Consider the following 18,397-nt stretch of genomic DNA (forward strand, 5'->3'; position numbering starts at 1 on the left):
GTTCTGACACTAGACAACTCGTGTCTAATACCGGAATCATCAAGAAAAGTAGTTAAATTACTGTTTATAAATTCAGTTCCTCTATCACTTCTGATTTTGTTCACTCGAATAGATTTTTCATTTTGTATTCTCAAAATCAGTTTAATCAGGTTTGGAGTTGCTTGGCTTTTAGAAGCTAGAAAAGTAACCCAAGTAAATTTAGAGTAATCATCAATAACTACCATAGTATAATGCATGCCTCCTAAACTAGTTACTTTAACTGGACCAAACAGATCCATATGCAAGAGTTCTAAGCATTGTTCAGATTGATAGTTTCCTTTACTTTTAAAAGATGATTTTACTTGTTTCCCCATTTGACATGCAACACATACTTTATCTTTTGATAATTTAACGTTTGGAAAACCGTGAACTAGTTCCTTGGAACATATGAAGTTAATCGTTTTGAAATTCAAGTGATTTAACCGTTTATGCCAAAGCCAGTTTGGATCATTTCCGGCTATCATACACACAGGTTTTTCAAAATCAGTTTTCCAATTAACTTTGTAAATATTTCCCATCCGGTTACCGGTCAAAAGAATGTCATTATCCTGATTTTTAACTAAGCATGAGTTTTTATGAAATTCAACTTTGTAACCCACATCACACATTTGACTTATACGTAACAGGTTAAAACGCAGTTCTTCTATCAATAATACATTACTTATGGATAGATTACCATGGACAATCTTACCCTTGCCCACGGTTTTACCTTTCGAGTTGTCCCCGAAAGTGATGATTGCTTCGGTTTCGTACTTGATGTCGGTTAATAGCTCTTTGTTTCCGGTCATATGCCTTGAACATCCACTGTCCAGGTACCATTCTGAATTCTTTAGCCGGTTGCTCCTCCTAACCTGCAACAAACAATTATTTACACCTTTTTGGTACCCACATTCAGTTGGGTCCATGGTTGATTAGTCCCTTTGGGATCCAGACTTGAATAAGTCGGATCACTTTCCCCGTATCTGTTTTAATAATATTTGGCTTAACTTCTTGGCTGTTGCTCAAGAATGCCTTATGTTGTGATGTTTTTCTTTGAGGTCGAGTTTTGTTTGGTTTATTCGGTTTCCGGTTGACTTTCCTTCTCTCAGGATGAAGCCATTTTTCTGATTCAGTAGGGCTTACATACTTAAGTGTTTCTTCCGGTTTTTGAACTCTTGACAAATCTTATAAATGGAAGGTTGTCTTTCGTGAGTTTCACCCCGTTAGGTTGTTTTGATTCGTTTTGTTTATTTGGTTCGTAACCGATACCATATCTACACTTAGGGTGTCTCTTATAGTTACACATTTGTTTTACAGCTTGTCGTGATCTCTCCCACGCAGCCGTGACATACATTGCTCGTTCATCGGTTTCAGTCACCGGTTGAACTGTCTTCTCATTATCGGAGAATAGTTCATCCGGTTCATACATTTCGATTTCACATGTTTTATCATATACATTGTTTGTTTGTTCGGTTTTAGATTCGAGCGGAGTTGGTATGTACGCAGATATGTTTCTGAACTCAGCAACCATTTCGTTGAGTGCAGAAATCAAATCTTCTTTGGTAAACTCGTTAGAAGAGAAATCAAATACCTCTTCGTCGTTTTCCATGAAGCATGTCACTTTCTCTTCATTATCTTCATTATAGGAGTATGCCCACTCGCTTCCACCGTCGGATGCAATGAGTGCCTTTTGAATCTCCTTTCCTTCGTCTGTATGCTGATCATCGTTTCTCCGGTAGTCGTTTCGTTGGTTGTCGTTTCTCCGGTAGTTGTTTCCCTGGTAGTTGTTTCCTTGGTACCGGTTGCCTTGATAGTTGTTCCCCTGATAGTTTCCTTCCGGTTTTCTATCGTCTCTCCTTGGTTTTCTACACTCTGACCTGAAATGTCCAAAACCGTCACAGTTATAACATATTTTATTTGATTTGTCTATATAATTATAATTAAAATCATTGTTAGATGGTGGCTGGCTCTTCTTCATGAATTTCTCGAATTTCTGAGCTAGCATCGCCATCACATCTTCAGTAATCTGATTAATGCTTTTGACTGGAGCCGGAACGGTTGATACTTGGACCGCCGGTTCCACCGATGTAACCAAAGCTCTGGTTGCGGTTGATGTGGATGCTTCATCTTCGATCCGAGACTTGATCTCGAACTCGTAGGCTTTTAGATCCTCGAACACATCATGCAACTTCATCTGCCCGAGGGTGCTCGATTCCCTCATCACCATGGTCTTGATATCCCAAGTGCTTGCAGAGATCTTAAGGCTTTGATGATTACTTCTCGGTTGTCATACTTCTTTCCGAGTGTTTGAAGCTCGTTGACTACACTGGTGAACAGGTTGCTGAATTCCTTCATATTTTCCCCCGGTTTCATCCTTATATTTTCATATTTCTGTGTAGCCACCAAGATTTTGTTCTCTTTAGTTCTTTCGTTTCCCTCATGGATCTGAATGATCGTTTCCTAGGCTTCCTTTGTATTTTCACACTATGATATTTTATTCAAGGTGTTATCGTCTATAGCCTTGTAGATGTGCCTCATGCAATGGTTGTCCAGGTTACTCCGTCTTCGATCTTCATTTGTCCATTGGTCTGCCTCCTTGTTGATCTTGATCGGTCCTTCTTTCAGGACTCGGCTCATCTCATCATCTAACGTAATCAGATATAGGTACATCTGTTTCTTCCAACTGCTAAACGCTTCACTGTTTAGCATTGGCGGCTTGTCGTTGTGGGTCATGCTTCCCATCTTCTTCGGTTGCTTGAGTGCTAAGAACCTCGCTCTGATACCACTTGTTAGGATCGGGGACGCCCTTGGAGGACCGGAGTGTTTCCGGTTTCAAGAAGGGTGGCCTCTTACAACACACACAACACTTTGGTGATAGTCCGGTTAAAGACTAAAACCGTTCTCAGCACTACACAAACTGTCACAGACTCTTGAACCGGGTTCAAGGGTGGAAATGTCTGTTTCAGTTTGAAGCAACGTATGCGACTTAGATGATGTTTTAGAAGGAGTCGGTTTTATGGATATGAGTGGACCGGTTTAAGGAGTACGATTAATTTGGTTTGAGGTTAGGCTAAGTAAGTAAGTAATGAAAGCGAAAGAAAGAACACGAGACAAGGATTTTTATGGATGTTCGGAGCAAACCCTCCTACGTCACCCCTTTTCTCAGGTTATGAGAAGGATCTCCACTAACTTTTATAGTTACAACAACACTGTCGGTCGAGCCCAACTCACTACTCGCCGGTTACACCAACTCACTCTTTGATGTAATACAATAACTCAACACAACAAGATACAGAAAGCTTCCGGTTTTAGACACACCGGTTTAGAATATAAGAGTTTATCTCTCTAACTTATAGTTTTATGATTCGTTTTCCGTCTGTAACTTGCTGCATTAAATGAAGACGATTCGTCTCCCTTTTATAGCTGAGAAGAGCCAACGGTCACTTTTCTTCTCTCTCCTCTGGATTGGTTGATCATTATCACGCCGGTGCAGAGAGGTTGCTTGCACGCTTCACCTTCCTCAACACTTGGCAGTCATGCAGGCAGCTCTGAGTGTAAGATGACATAATCGGTTTTCAGATTTGGACACGTGTTGGACATGCACCTCAGGTTGTCAACTTCAGATCAATAAAGCATCATTGCTTTCCTCGCATGTTTCCGATCGGATCTGATCTTCTTTTATTCCTTCAAGACACGTCTGTTTCGTCATGTTACGTCACTCTTGAAGTTTGAATTTTCCGGTTTTGTCTCTTGTGCAGTATGATCCGGCTGGTATATGAATTTGTCTTTGCTGACCGGTCGCTTGAGAGATTGAAAACCGGTTCCTCTGATCTTTGACTTGATCACTTGGAACAGGTTTCTTTGAAGTATTTCAGCAACCGGTTTATGATGCCCCAACCGGTTCATACGGTTTTGATCTGTATCTGCACATGAAAGTTAACAACTGTTTAGTTTGTCTTGACGGTTCCAAAAATTAATTTACTTAATTTTTTTTATCAATTTCTCCCTTTTTGATTATTTAGAATAAATATTCAAAACTCGTAATGTGTGGCCGGTTTGAAAATTAACTTATTTAATTTTTCTATCAATTTCTCCCTTTTTGATTATTTAGAATAAATATTCAAAACTCGTAATGTGTGGCCAGTTTGAAAATTAACTTACTTAATTTTTCTATCATCGGGGCTAGCGCAATCGTGTCTGGACGCAGCACCCCGTTGGTATCCGAATATATCACATTGGAAGGGATTAGTGTCGAAAATATGGGATTTCCCGTCATGGTCAACCATGAGAAAACCTATACGAGAATTCCTTTTAGGTGTCGAGCCATATTAGATACCGGCTCGTTTGCATCTTATTTACCGAGGATTTTGTACCAACAATTGAAGAATACACTAAGAAGGGTGATTAGTGCCATACCAATTGAAACTGGCATTTTAAAACATTGTTACAGGTTCGATCCAAACTTTCCTACTCTCATTTTCCATTTTTCTGGAGGTGCTGAATTAGTTTTCACAAAGAGAAATACAATTATTAACAATAACGGCTTCTGGTCAGGGGTGGAGCCAGGATGAAAAATTAACTGGGGATGACTCCAACTTGCATCTCAGATGTAACTTTTGATGCTCCGCTTTTTTTTTCAATAAAATTTCCACGATTATTAGAAGATGGAGACTCGTCATGCTCTCTCAATGCACACGCTTGCAAAGTGAGCCACCGAGTGCTTTCAATAGTTGTTATAAGCTGTAATCTGTTATTTTGTTTTTATCTAAAGACTATGCATTCAGTACTTTGTCAATATGACAATAATATTCATTAGATTATCAAGATATTCAACTGCCCTATTATGTGGTGAAATATTACATCATATATGCATAACAAAAGAGCATTTATCCTCATCATTAACTCGCTTTCCATATTTGAATCCATATATTGTAAATGTAGGTTTTTGGGGTTGTTTATGTTCAAACAAGAAACATGGGAAACAAAAAGCAACATCTTTCAAAGGAGAGTATTCTACCTAAGTAAATTTCTTAAACCAATGATTTTTGATTCGTCGATTTTGATTTCCAAATTTGGTTGGCGGGTACTCATCCTTAATAGGTTGATATGACCCCATCTTGATATAAGTTCGTCTAATTTCATCCCTTTAATTAAAGGATATTTCCATATCGAAATACGTAATGATGGATCAAGTTTAAAAAACTTACATCAACATCAATTCTAAGAGATTTGTTAGGTTCTTGAACAGAGATATCAAATTCTTTATTTAAATACCTAATCAAACCAATGTAACTATTTTAACTTGTTTATTAATATTAATTTATATTTTCTTATAAATTTTTGAAATAGTTTAAAATTAAGAAATATAAAACACTATTATTATTTTAATAAAATATAGGTGAGGCCAGTGTTTGATCACCTGACCTCATCTTCACAATTTATTTACATAGCCAACTGGGCTAAGGGTTATATATCAAATACAAATATAAAATTTTTTATATTAAGATTTTAATTTAGGTAAGGCTGGCCCTAGCCTATGCATGGCTCCGCCCTGCTTCTAGTGCTTAGTGATAAACCCAACCATTAATGGTGAAACTATAATTGGGAGTTTGTTACAAATGGATTATATGATTGGATATGATCGTCAGAATGGGAGTGTTTCTTTTAGGGCAGTCAATTGTTCAAATTATTAATCATTGCTACTCAAATTTAGGGTTTGAAAGATAATAAAATGAGTATTGATTCATGAGGAAGCAAATTTGAATAATTATATTATATGGAAGGAGAATTTTGGCCGAAAATTTTTGTATTTTATTTTTAATGTCATGCATATTGTGTTCTTAAATAACTCTCATTTTTTTTATATTTACTATTAAAAAAATATATTAACTTGATTCCTATTTCTTATCAAAATTTAATTGTTGTAATAAATAAAATAATTTGGAAATTATTTTAAATAAATTAAATAATTCCACAATTTAATTTATCTTAAGTTATAAATGATGTAATTAATAATTTGAGTTATTATTTTATTTTCACATCCAAACACAAGAGTTCAAAGTTTGATGGTTAAAGATTGACAAATTAATTATATATATATATATAATGGAAGGTTGTTTATTAAATGTTAATATTTTAAAATATAATTTTGATAAATTATTCATTTTCTTATTTGAAAATATTATTTTTTTTAATAATGATCCTTACCGTGTTGTAAGTACACTACTGAATTTAAATATAATTTTATAATTAATAATGGAGATTTCACAACCAAAAATTCTATAATATAAATTATATTATTACTGTTGTTGTTGTTATTATTATTATTAATATAAGAAGCTACCATGTAAACTACATTATATATTAAGGCTAAATGTCTTTTAAACATCTATAGCTTTCATTTATGCAAAACAAAATAAAGTAATTTTTTTTACATTATATATTAAGGCTAAATGTCTTTTAAACATCTATAGCTTTCATTTATGCAAAACAAAATAAAGTAATTTTTAAAAAACAATAACTATATAATTGATTTTCTATCATTTAAGATTAATTATATTATAAATTTGATATCATGATTTATTAGGTAAAGAATTATTATTGTTTTTATCATTTTATTACGATCCACGAATAAGAAAGCGCACCCTCCTCGGCGTGCATTTGGGCCAGCTTTATGTTCTGTTTAATAATTCATCTTTTATCTTCTCTTATATTTCTTTAAAATCGAATTCTGTTATTTTGTAAGTTGTTGTAACAAGTTTGTAACCGACTCTTGGGTAATTCAGCCTCTTTAAATGCTGATGCCCACCCCACTTTTTGGGGCTATGAATTGAATATTTTGGAATTTGGTGCTCTAAGTTATCTCTCGGCCCTCATCCCACTTCTTGGACTACTAGGTGTATTCTAGTGGTATTCTCTTCTCACCCCGGTTTCTTCTCTCTTTAACCTCGAATTCTTTCCTCACTCTATGTCCGCTGCGTTTGAATATTGAATTTCATCCTTGGTCCCATCAATCAAGAACTCGTTTCTTGAATCAAAGAACTCGAAAGGGTCAGTTATAGTTTAAAGCGTAACATATTGGTATCAGAGCAAGACGATCCTCAAATGAAAGAAACCCGATAGCAACAAAGATGGACGATTTGAAGACCCTACTCGAAGGGCTGACCCAACAATATGCCTCCATGAATACTGCCCTGCGACTACACATGACAGAACAGGCTGCCTTGCACAATGCTTTTCTGCAAAATATGAACAGAAGGTATGTTGCTGGAAAAAGCTTGACCGCCGTTGAAAAATGTGCGTTTAATAATGGCTAAAATCCCCGCACCCGACCCTATAATATTGCTTCTTGCTACCTTCCTCCAACCCGGCTCACAAATGTTAATATTCTTGAATTTGATGGACTGCTTTGGAGGGCTGACTCTTATTTGCTGAGCAAGTCTTTAGTGAAAGCAAGACGAATGATGCCACAAAGCTAGACATTGTCCGCACTCACGTCTCAAAAGAGGCAAGAACGTGGCATGAATCATATTTATGTAATCGCAACCAAAAGGTAGCATTGACGTGGGATACATTCAAGAGGGATCTATCGCTGCGATTCGGTCGCATACCCTGGTATCGTGCCAAGACGTCGCTGCTGCCCAAACCATGCATTATTAACACGGTCTGCCCGAGCTCAAACCGAACAACCGATCCCAAGGAAGATCGGCGCTATACTTGTAATGATAATTGGGAGCCCAATCATAGGTGCAAATCCAGATTGTTCATAGCCCTGGCTAATCAGACAGAAGTTTAAGAAGTCGTTTAAGAACCCGTCCAAGAATCAGGTTTTTATGACCCACTTTTTCTACTTGAGACAGGGGACAAACGTGTCATTATTTTGCACCCTTTCACGGTCCAAAAGGGTACCCCTCGGTCGCGGGTCAACATAATACAAGGCAATCAGCAAGAAAAGGCCTTGGAAAATCATAATGTTGCTGCCAAGATACAAATAAAGAGCAAAAACGAATGCCAAAGTGTTTCACTTGTTTTGGAAGACGCTCTTGAAAATTTCCAAAAAATAATCAAAGGGCTCACCCAGCAACCCAACAACTGACCACCAGCTAGGAAGGTAGTCGGAAGACATGGCTATATTGTTGCGCATGTGTTGCTGGTCTGGATAAAGGACTGGGCTTGGTTGTTTGAAGACATTCTAGAGTATGCCCGAAAGAAAGATGGCAATTTTGCTGCACTTGGCGTGCTGGGCCGAAGGAAGGACTGGTCATGGAGCAGGAAGACCGAAGGCTTCTAAGAAATGCGGTCCTAGACTCCGACACTTGCTGGACTTGCTGAAGTCCGACCGAATTCTTTGAAATTTTGAGCATGCGCATTAGAGGCTCGGCAGACTCGGCAGACCACGGTCTTTTTCGTCGAGGGCGACGAAATTTGAAGGAGGAGATATTGTTACGGTCTAAAATCAAGGCCTCGGTCGTAGAATAATTCCAGCAACCTTTCTCGGCACCCGGTCTCGGTCCTATGGTGTACATGGGCCAGATTTCTGTTTTGTTGTATTAATATTTTGTTTTGCTTTCCTTTTCTATTTTTACAAACCGAATTCTGTTATTTTCTAGTTTTTGTTTTAACCGAATATTCTGGGGCAAGACATCACCTATATAAGGTTGGTTTTTCTTCCTAAAGGACCGATGGATGGAATAATGAAGATATGAACTTCGACCCCGTTCGTCTATTATTATTTACTATGGACTGTTTGGTATAGACCAACAATATTTTCTCTTCGCACCCTTGGTTCTTCTATCCCTCCCCCCAAATTCTCTATCAAAACCTTCCGCTGCCCTTTGATTGTAGAATTTCCACCGGTCTTAGAGATCAAGAACTTGATTCTTGAACCCAAAACACACCTTACGAAACAAGTCGTAACATTCTTGGTATCAGAGCTGACCGATTCTCAACATTGTAGAAACTCGTCAGCAATCAGAAATGGATGCGCTCAAGGCCCTTATTGAAAACATGTCCCAACAAACAGCTGCGATGCAAGCTGCCATAGACCAAAGATTTGATGCGACTGAAGAACGTATGGAAGCCTTTGAGAGCGGGGCATCTGGAAATGTGCAAAAACCCCACCACAGACCCTATGATGATAATTCTTGCCACGGTCCTTCACCATTTAGGCTCCCGCACCCTGGCCAAAACCGCGACCAACACTATGCTCCTCCCACTCGGCTAACCAAAGTCGATTTTCCTCGGTTTGATGGGTCGGATGTCGAGGGCTGGATAATATCTGCCGAGCAATTTTTCAGGGTGGACAAAACTAAGGATGCCACTAAATTAGAAATCGCCCCCATTCACTTTTCTGGCGAAGAAAGAATGTGGTACGGGTCATATCTTCAAAACCGAAATCATATGGAGGCCTTATCTTGGGACGTGTTCAAGAGAGAGCTTATGACTCAATTCGGACCCTCTATACATGACACACCAATGAGACAGTTGATGAATTTAAAACAAGTTGGGTCGGTTCAAGAATATAATCTGCGATCTCTCAAAAACTCTACAGCATGCCAAGGGAATACGTCATATATTGCTACTTGTCCGGTCTAAGGGAAGAGATTGCGAACTGCATCAGGTTGCGATTCCCAGATTCTTTAAATGAAGCCATGGCCATGGCTAAAGTCCAAGAAGCAACGTATCGGTCCTTAATGAGCAATGGGAATTTGTACAGCGCTGAGCCACCACTACTGCCCAATCCGAGCAACGTCAAACCAAGTTGGCAAAGCACGAACAGAACCCCATACATCAAGTTGAGCTCATCATATGGGTTCTCTTCGAGTGCAAATTAGGGCCATATTAAGCAATTAGACCCGGTCTCAATGAATGAAAAAAGAAAGAAGGGCCTATGCTACACTTGCGATGAAAAATGGAAACCAAACCACAGGTGTAAATCAAAGTTATTCATAGTCTCGGCCAATGATCAAGAAGTCGCCCCAAGTCTCCAAGATCCTGCTCCGGTGGTAGACCTTGATGATTCTCTTTTGCATCCTGACACAGCGGAAGAACTAGCCATATCTTTACATGCATTGACGGGTTCTAAAACCTTTCAAACGCTCCAAATTCTTGGTAAAGTTGGGAACCTACCGGTTGTGATCCTAATTGATACATGCAGCACTCATAACTTGATTAATAGCAGGATAATGAAGAACATTAGCCATGACATACTTCTCACCCAAGTGCTCTATGTCCGAGTGGCAGACGGCTCTAACATTCTATACTCTAGTTTCTGCCAAGATCTGAAATGGTCTATGGATGGTAAGCTTTATCAAGCAAATATGAAGGTATTGACAATGACAATGTATGATATTGTGCTGGGAATCGAATGGCTGATTACTCTAGGCCCTTCAAAATGTGACTTTGAAAAATTAACACTCTGTTTTAAAAGGGAAGGGATAACCACGGTCTTGCAAGGCATACCCCATACACAAATCAATTTAATGAATGGTGATCACCTAGAGAAGTTATTAAAGAAAGGCAATGTTGCTGCCATGATCCAAATAAGAAGTGAAAACGAAGCACAATTTTTCTCGCTCTCTACAAGGCCACCAGATGATATTCCTAAAGACCTTCAGTAAATGTTAGATGACTTTAGCCCAATATTCCAGCAACCTGAGGACTTACCACCCGACAGGGAACAAGATCACTACATCTCATTAAAGGAAGGCACGGAAGTTGTATGCATGCGTCCCTACCGATATCTCGCCCTGCAGAAGACATAACTTGAACATTTGGTTAACGATATGCTGGACAGGGGAGTCATAAGAAGAAGCCACAACTCTTTTGCCACCCCCGTGGTGTTGGTTCGAAAGAAAGACTTATCCTGGAGAATGTGTATTGATTATAGGCGGCTCAACTCAGCAACCATTAAGGATAAGTTTCCTATTCCGGTCATTAAAGAGTTAATGGAAGAATTGCATGGGTCTAGGTTCTTTTCCAAGCTCGATTTGTGCTCAGGATTCCACCAGATAAGGATGCACCCAGGTGACTGCCACAAAACAGCATTCCGTACTCACGAAGGCCTGTATGAGTTTTTGGTGATGCCCTTCGGCGTAACCAATGCACCGTCCTCCTTCCAAAGCATAATGAACGCGACCCTGAAACCATTTTTAAGGAAGTTTGTGCTAGTATTTTTTGATGATATCCTAGTATACAGCCCGAACTGGAAGGAACATATCCAGCACCTACATAAGGTACTTTCAATATTGTAACATAACGAGTTATTCCTTAACAGGGGGAAATGTAATTTTGGGTGCAAGCAAATTTCCTATCTTGACCATATCCTTGACGAGAATGGTGTAGCCACGAATCCAGCAAAGTTAGAAGCAATGAGCACATGGCCAGTTCCAGAATCTCCTAAGAAATTGAAAGGGTTCCTTAGTCTTACCGGATACTATAGAAGATTTATAAAAGGCTACGGCTCCATAGCACAATCACTCACGGCCTTGTTGAAAAAAGTCAGTTTGAATGGAATAAGGAAGCTGAAGATGCATTCCTATTGTTGAAGTAGCATATGCTTTCCCCTCCAGTCCTGGCGCTTCAAATTTCAATATTCCCTTTGTAGTAGAGACCGATGCAAGCAGAGTTAGTATAGGGGCAGTACTAATGCAAGAAGGTCGACCCATTTCATTTATAAGCAAATCGATTGAACCAGAAAAGTTACAATCATCCACGTATGAGAAAGAGATGATGGTCTTGACCTTTGCGGTGGAGAAGTGGCGATCTTACCTTAGATACAAGCAATTTATTGTGAAGACCGATCATGAAGCTCTTAAATACTTGCTGGAACAAAGAGTTCAAACCCCGACACAAGAAAAATGGCTCTATAAATTGGTGGGATATGACTTTGTTGTTCAATATAAAAGGGGAAAAGAAAACTTGGTGGCAGATGCTTTGTCTAGGCGGGTAGAAGGTGTCCAATGTGCAGGAATTTTGGTCTATCACACTACTGTCCAAAAACAAATTCAGGAAAGCTATGAAGAAGATCCCAATTTAGCCAAAGTCATTCGTGAAATTCTTGCTAATGTTGATTCTCACCGAGAATGCTCATACGACCACAGGTTATTAAGGAAAAGGGACCGGCTGGTGGTGGGAAAGAATAACGACCTCAGAAATACCTTAATTGCAGACATGCACTTGGGAGCAGAAGGGGGGCATTCGGGAACTCTGGTCACCCAGAAGAAAATGCAACTTGTTTATTATTGGCCAGGAATGCTTAAAGATATTAGGGAATTTGTCCGGACTTGTGAAGTTTGCCAAAAAATAAACCTGATAACTCGGCATATAGGGGTCTGCTTCAACCCTTAGCAATTTCCAATCAATTCTGGGAATCGGTCTCCATGGATTTCATTAAAAGTTTGCCTAAGTCAAAAGGTAAAAGTGTTATATTTGTGGTAGTTGACAGACTATTGAAGATGACCCACTTTATGAGTCTGCAACACCCTTTTTCTGCCCGGACAGTAGCTGAATTATTTGTGGACAACGTTTCCAAGCTCCACGGAATGCCAACAACCATCATCAGTGATCGAGGCAAAGTGTTCTTAAGCACCTTTTAGCGGGAATTTTTAAGTATACAAGGAGTAAAACAAGCTTTATCTTCAGCCTATCACCCCCAGACGGATGGCCAGACCGAGATAGTCAACAAATGCTTGGTCACTTATCTACGCTACATGGCTGGCCAAACTCCGAAAGATTGGGTACACTGGTTGCCTTTGGATGAATGGTGGTATAACACTAATTTCCATACAGCAATACAAACAACTCCTTTCGAAGCCATATATGAATACCCCCGGTCCACACACCGTATGTAGTAGGTGACTCGAGAGTGGAAGAGGTGGATGTATCGCTAATGGCCAGAGAAGCCTCACTCCAATTCATAACTATTTATTGAATACAAGAGAAACAATTCTAAATCAGAAAACTTTATCTCACTTACTGCTAAAATGAGAATGTACACAAACTAAAGAAAACATATCCAATACAATTGACGAATATGAAAAACTAACAACACACAAAGCTGAGAGTATTATTCAGATTTTAAAATTTAGGAAGAAAAATCTAATCTAGCTAAACAAAATGTTAAACTGAACAAAATAGAATACCAACTCAAATCTGAGTGACACAAAACCTAATTATCTTGAACTTCAAATTAATTGAATCATGAAACATCTAATTCCTTGATGTTAGAATCTTGAATCTAGATCTTTATTCATTAATTTTATAATCATAATATTTTATTTCGATAAATTAGGGTAACCTGTAGTTGTGGAAACATGTATGGATCTGTAATGAAAAACAATTCATTATGTCGTTCTTCGTTATTTTTCGGATCTTCTCTCGGTCTTAAATCTATGAGTTCTAAATCTGGACTTGGATCAGAATGTTTGATGTGAGTGGGGTTTATGTCTTCTATCCTTCTATCGATATCATTTTAGTGTTATTGAGAGTGAACAACCTTTACATTTACATTTAGTTTGACGAGAGTAACATAATAGGTATGTTATATATATATATATTATATATATATATATTATATATATATATTATATATATATATTATATATATATAGAGAGAGAGGGGGTTGGGGACTAACCCTAATATACTTATTTACTATTCGGCTCATCATCGAAATAGTAAATAATATTTATGCTTCTACACAAATATGTCCTCATATTTATTATAGATGTCTAAATAAGTCTATAACCTTTGTACTTTAATAGATCACTTTAATTAGGTTTGAATAACAACTAATATACAATTAATAAATAATATATGTATCTAAATATTTGAATTAATTCCAATAATTTCCTACTTGGGTCATATACATATTTCATTCAATTGTATATTATAACCTTAAGAGCTAAAAAAAATATTATCATTTTAAAATACATTTATATCAATCTCGGTCAATCAGTTATATCAACATAGGATTAAAATAATTTTTGTTACATTAATTCATAACTAAACCATCAATAGTCACATATGCTAATACAATCAAATGACATAGATCAAATATGGATGGGTAGTGTAGATTAACATGTAATGTAATCTTTAATATGTATAATATCAATTGATCCTCCTTTAATCCTTATAGAGATTAATCTGAAAATCTTTATAATCTTGATTTTCTTTAAAACTGAATCTTTATTTCTGTAAAAACTGAATCTTTAATTTGCACATAAATAAAAAATTATATCTATATAAACATCACAATACAAACTCACACTAAAACTGTATATCATCTAAATATATAATATCCATATGAAAAATATGTTCATGAAAGACCTCGGATAACAAATATTTAGATAACAGATCTGTAATTTAGAGTTTGTCCAAATATACCCAATAGATAACTTAACATTCTAAATTCTTTATTTTCCAAATGGTTTGACTTAGTCAAACTCATATTTCTATTAAAGTAAAAGACTATAGATCATTGTCACGTAATATCCTTAGTGGTTTTTCTATATCATTAATAATTTGCAACCTTGTGATAAAATTTTGCAATCATATTCTTTAATTGTGTCATTATGTTAAAATAATTTAAGTGTCTACTTAACACTCTTACAAGAATTAACTAATTCAGCTAGTAATTAAACTAAAATTGCGTGGCATGAATTTTCGACTGTTATGGTAAAAAACAATTCGAATCAAACTACCAAATGATCTTTATCTGATTCGATTTTACTATATGAGTATGTAATGTTTTGTTTTTCAAATGTTACATTATTTATTTTATTGCTTTCTTGTTATTCAAAACAGGATACTTTAAATATTTTTTCAACAACATAAATATATTAAATTTTTTATGTATACAATTTAGAGTATACATTAGACACTTGTTTAAGGAGTCTTTTGTATTTCTTTATTTATAAGACTAAATTTGTCTCTAAATTTTTTAGAATATTCAACAATTAACATCTATTAATTAATTAGTTTAGTTTATTTTCTTTAGACTTAACCTTAACTAGACAACCTAAAATAATTTACCATTTGTCTTAGTTGAAACTTTATTCCTTATTTAAGTTGTAGTTCTTAATTATTCACTCCAAAAAATTCATTATATGGAGATAAACTATAATTGTTTGTTTCCAAATAAAGAGTATCTAAAGTAGTTTCTTATTTCTTCATATTTAATTTGAATTGTCATTTCCCATGTCGATGTTTCATTCACCATCAATTGTTTGTACAACTAACTCAATTATACATCGAAGCACTTACGTTAGATAGTAAAAGTTTACCATCAAATGTGTCTAAGTACCGAAGTTAAATTACTCTTAAAACAAACAAAAATTATAATATGTATTCTTTTATGCATCAATTTCTTTAGTGATTTTCTTTTAGGTGCAACATCGATAATTTCTACAACCTTTTTACTTTATTATCTTTTAAGATATTTTCTAAATGATCACCATTTATGTTATTTTTGTTTCAATCTTTTATTTTCTACACACAATATGATGTGAGTTCATAGAGAGACTATATCTCCCTTTACACAACTAAAATTCACATCATATTAACTTGATTATGGATAAGAAAATTCAAATGTATGAGAATATATTAGTGTAATTCTAATTAATGCATTTAATTTTTAAACAAAATATAACATATGTTATGGTGTATTTCTTTTGTTATCTTTATTCTAATAATAACTTTTTTAGATATAGTTTTTAAAAAAGAACAAATTCTAGATATGTTTTAAAATTTTATTATATAAAATGAACTTAAAATATTAAAAAATAATCGTATAAACAGAAGTGTTAACTTAATAGATAACAAAAATAAATGAACAACCATATTCACATAATTTAATAATCACACAAATTCAAAATAATGGTACGTCTCATTATATGATACTAAACTCGTCATTAATATTTAGTCTTTGGACTTTAAATATTAACTTGTAAACGATAATCTTTTGAAATAATAAAACATTAACACAGTAAGTCTTGTTAAACAATTGACTATTTTTAGATAGTTCAATTATTCACATGACACATCAATAATGGTTACATATTTATTATCACATGTGCATAATGTTATTTTGATCAATTATTTATCTTCCTTTGGGCCGATTAAATAACCGCAGAGATTTAATAAAACATATTAATCTATAAAACTTTAATAGGATGTTGCTTCAATTAATTGATTTAATAAATTAATAACTTCTCCACATTCTTTAAATGTGTAACTCGATCCATTAGTAAACTTTACTTAAGTCGATTAATAACTATATAGTTACAAACACAACAGTCTTATTTTCAAAATACAAATATATTTATAAATTAATAGTTTGTACATAATTTAAATATGACATTCGGCCGTTTTTAACATTTCTTTGGGACGATTAATAATTGCATAATTACACATTTAAGTGGGCCTAAAATTATATCAAATTTGAATGTGTTATTATTACAGAAAATCCAAATATTGTTTAATGCATCAAAATCACATAAATGTTATGTGTGTGACACAAAAGAAATTGTAAATTTTCTAGTCATTCAAATCTGAATGTATAATATTATATGATTGATAATATAAAAAAATAATTAATTATATATGAATATGGACAACATTACTAAAAATTTTAATTCTCAAAATTATAAGCACATGACTTATTAGATTAATTGATATATTATAATTTTTTTTAATTGTTATTGAGATTCCTTAGTTATTTCTTAATTACAAATTAATAAAAATAATACTAAAAGGAAAGAGGTGTTTTCTTTATTTTTTTTTATTCTTGACTTTCATTCAATTTTCAATAAATCTTTGTATTTAAAAATAATAATATTGATAAATAAATTTAATTTCATAATTTATATACATATATAATATGTTTTATATATTAAATTCCATATTTTATTTTATTCTGTATATTTAAATTTTATAATATATACTTTATTCAGTATATTTATTTCTTAATCTGTAATTAGTTCATAATGATATGGTATATGAATATATATAATTATTCTTATTCTTAATTGTATATGAATATATTAATAGTTATTTTAATAATAAATATTACCTGAATATTTAATTAATTAGAATAATAAATATTATTATTTTAATTTCTTAATTAATTATTATTCTAAAATTTGAATTCTTTAATTAATTAGAATGATAATCAATTATTAATTAAAAATAATATCTAAATTTTTTAATTAATTATAACAAGTTACCTTTATAATTAATTCATTAATTTATTATAAATTAAATTCTCTCTCTGTCTCTCTCTTTTGAATGCATTACTTAATCCCAAACAAGACATTTCCAAAAGTTTGCTGCTCAAATGAAAACAAAATAAAGATGGATGGCTAAACTAAATAAAGAATAAATGAGGGCTGAATTGAAATGAAGGAGAAAGATAGAGGATGAAGAATATCAAAGGAAAAAAAATAGAAAAAGAAAAAGAAAAATGAAAAGGGGTTGAAAAAGAAGATTAGTGAGGACCACTACTAATTTTATTGACTCTTACTATAATCAATTAATATTGTGTGGCTCAAAATATGCTTTCTTTTAATGGTTTGAAATCTAAACCAAATTTTGAATAGTAGACACTAATTTTTTCTCTAAATTTATAATTTTTAATAATTACAACGCATATATAATTATTTTTTAAAATTTATATATCAGTTCCTCCTTGCACGAGATTAAAAATAAATATTTATTTTTAAATTGTTGTTCAATCTTAAAGTAATTAAGTTCCAGAAAAGTTTGAAATAAAACTAATTACACTGAAGAGATCAATTTGAAAGCGTTTTAACGTTAAACGAGGGACCATAACTGTGGAGTGTCCTGGTATAGTTTTCCTTTAATTCCCTAAAAATAAGTGCACCGATAAATAAATAAAGTAATAGCTTAAATGAAACAAATATATATATATATTTTGTGTTATTGTGTGTATTTGGTAGGCTGATCACACGTTTTTTAAAATATCATCCTACGATTCCTACGTCAGATTCGATTCGGATCTCAGAATTAAAAGTATGTATTTCTCTTTTTTTTTTTTTTTTGAATATAGTGAGAATCAAACTCATGACCTTTTGATATCTTTGACCGACTTTTTTCACTTGGAACAATCTCAATCAATCTATAAACCCTTCAAATTGTATCAAGTGCTATTGAAAATAGAAAGAAATAGTTATGACAGAAATTCCATATCTTGGTTGATATTTCAAAAATTTTAAAGCTATGTGACTCATGAACTCATAAATCACAAATCACAAATCACAATCAAAGCCAATCCAGATCTACTAAAAGCTTAATTGAAGATTTCACATGAATGAAATTTATGTCAGTAAGATGATTTTTCTAAAAATTATAACCACTATAATT

This window comes from Impatiens glandulifera, chromosome 4, assembly GCF_907164915.1.
Source record: "Impatiens glandulifera chromosome 4, dImpGla2.1, whole genome shotgun sequence".
Lineage (NCBI taxonomy): Eukaryota > Viridiplantae > Streptophyta > Magnoliopsida > Ericales > Balsaminaceae > Impatiens > Impatiens glandulifera.